Genomic DNA, 2,734 nt, shown 5'->3' on the forward strand with positions numbered 1-2,734 from the left:
GGAGGAGAATGACAATTATATCTTACCATCTACAAGAGGTAATAGAAATTTTCGGGTTAGCTGCATGAGCCCTTCCTGTTGGCCACAAATGACCTACGAAGAAAAGAATTCTAGAACAAAATGAGATAAATAAGTGAGTTCAATGAAGATGATTTTGCATTGAATGATATAAAAGAATTACTTATATGCTTCGCATAGGCATGCATATATTTGCAATACTTGACGTACAACGGCAACGCATTCCTATTCATCACGCATTTAAGAACTTCGGTCAAGAGTATTCTATTTGTCCAATTTTTAAAATTTCATAACTTTATCAAATTTTCAATTACATGTTACAACAACATTTATTTAAAAAAATTTTAATTTAATTTTTGTCCAAATCAATAAGGGATAAGTTTTTAAAATTTTTAATATATTTTTCTAAAAAAAATTAAAATCAGGAAAAAAGGAAAATGAAAATTCAACCATCCAATCACGGAAGAGTCAGAATTGATGGCTCGTGTGTTTCGTTGTGGTCATTGACCTTCTTTTGTCATCATCGTCATATTGTGGAAACTCTAGATCCAGAAGTAAAAATCTTGAGCTTGGCAATTAAATCCCAGGGTAGAAACGATATTTTTCTTATAATCCTTGAGTTTGGAAACCCAAAAGGCCGATGGTTTACTTTGAAAGAGGGAAGTCGTTACAGCCTTAAATTTACATTCCAGGTTAGCAACAATATTGTTTTAGGCCTCAAGTATAGAACACTGTTTGGAAAACTGGCATCAAGGGTTCTCTTTCCTCATATTCTGTGTTTCTTATTGTACATTGATGGAATTGTTGAAGTTTTTGGTTGAAATTTACCCTTTCACAAACGTTGTTTCAGTTGACAGCAAAAAGAAATGATTGGAACATTCACCCTTAGCCAGAACCTTATACACATGAGATGTCGGAGAAGACGAACCCATCTGGAATTTTTGCTAGAGGATCATATTCAGCTAAAATACAGGTGAATTCCACCATTGATCATCTCTTGTTACACCTGTCGAATTCTCATCGCTTTAACTCAAAACTTGGTTACAGATTAATGCTAGAAACTCATTGTTATGTTCTCTTATTATCTTTATTGCTTTATGACAAATTGCCAGTCAGTCTTTCATATCAGAAGCTTAAGTAGCATGCAACTATTTGTAGTCGGATAGTTCCAGAAAAGTTAATTTCTTTATGTAGAAGAGCTCGATCTCACTATAACAAGTTAGAACTGCCGTGGTCGTTGAGCAGTCTCTTTGAAAAATGAGTTTAGGACCTGAATTTGTTAGTTAAAAGGATTAAAGATCTTCATATTCTTTTGCATTTTCAAGACTGGACGATGACTAAATCTTCAATGGGGCAGGTACACCATCCCCACGCCGAGGTGAACCATCCACGTGGTGTGCCTGACCAATGCCGAGGAGGCACCTCAGTGGGTGGCCCACACACCGGCCGAGGTGGTGCACCATGGCGGTGCGACCGCCCCACTGAAGTTTCTCTCCTAGACGATACATAATTTCATCACTCTTATTAACATTTTCCATCTCGTCTGTGCAGTTTCTTGATGATGACAACCGGTGCTACTTGGAGATGAATTATACATTTGAGATCAAGAAGGATTGGCAGGCTACTGCATAACTTGAGACTTATTACTAGAAGAATTTTTTTCTTTGTCCTCACAATGTGTGTATCTCATTTCAGTTTTGAGTATTTATGTCCGGTGTGATCAAAGCAGCAGATGATAGGAGAGGAAGGGAAGAAAGAAATTTCCTAAGATTGAGATGATGAGGCTGAAAAATTCAGTTGTTAGGTTTTATTAATTTGTTGAGTATCATTCAATAAAGTTGAAATTGACATTGACATTTAAACAAAATCCCCTCCCTTTCTGAATAAGAAAAAAGGATTGGGAGAGTATAATAGCAAGAGTAAAAAAAATAAAGCGCATAAGTCATTATAACGATGATCCTATATAAGATTTAACATGAGTAACAATTCTAGCCCCAAAAATTCGATTAAAATCTCAAGCTAAACTTAACAATTAATTTATTATACATTTCATGAGATCCACACCTTCTCAACAACATATTTTATCAATTTTCATCAAGATCTGCTAAAAAATTGATTTTGATATACACCAAAGGGGTCTTAATAAAATATACTCTTTTAGAGTAAATGTAAAAATTATAGACAAAATCAAATGATCATTAATTATTATCTACTGTTTTGCAATATTAAGAAACCCGGTGAAGGATCATACAGGGTGTTTGTTCAGAGGAAGTCAGAAGAACTAAGGTTATTTTAGCTTACCATTTTCTTTGGCTTATGCTTTTCTATTTCCCCAACTACTTATTATTAACAAATATATTGCGTCCCCAGGTATGAGATGTAGGACCTTCATATGTTCATCCTTCTTACCATTGTCCTCGCGCCGAAAGGACAATGTATGTTAATGGTATGTTTGAGAAGGTTGATTGAATTGGATTGATGTGGTTAAAATTTTGTCCTAAGTTGAGTCCTACAGTGTACGTCCCAGTACACAACTGGTTTACAAGTATTTCGGGCCATAAATGGGCCTCACGCTCTCTGCTGTAATGTCAACATTTATTATGTTGGGCCTTATTCATGAAGTCAAAGGAAATTACATATATTTAAGTTTTTCAATTCAAAAAATCAGGTATGGGATTTATTTAATAAAAAATTAGGTAATAATTCAATTTTTGAA

At 34.7% G+C, this 2,734-nt stretch overlaps 1 pseudogene; it reads left to right on the top strand.

Annotated features, from left to right (window-relative positions):
- Positions 1–455: 455 nt before the first annotated feature.
- Positions 456–1,834, top strand: LOC111370127 (annotated as a pseudogene).
- Positions 1,835–2,734: the final 900 nt, after the last annotated feature.

The sequence above is a fragment of the Olea europaea genome, chromosome 21 (genome assembly GCF_002742605.1).
Source record: "Olea europaea var. sylvestris chromosome 21, O_europaea_v1, whole genome shotgun sequence".
Classification (NCBI taxonomy): Eukaryota; Viridiplantae; Streptophyta; class Magnoliopsida; order Lamiales; family Oleaceae; genus Olea; species Olea europaea.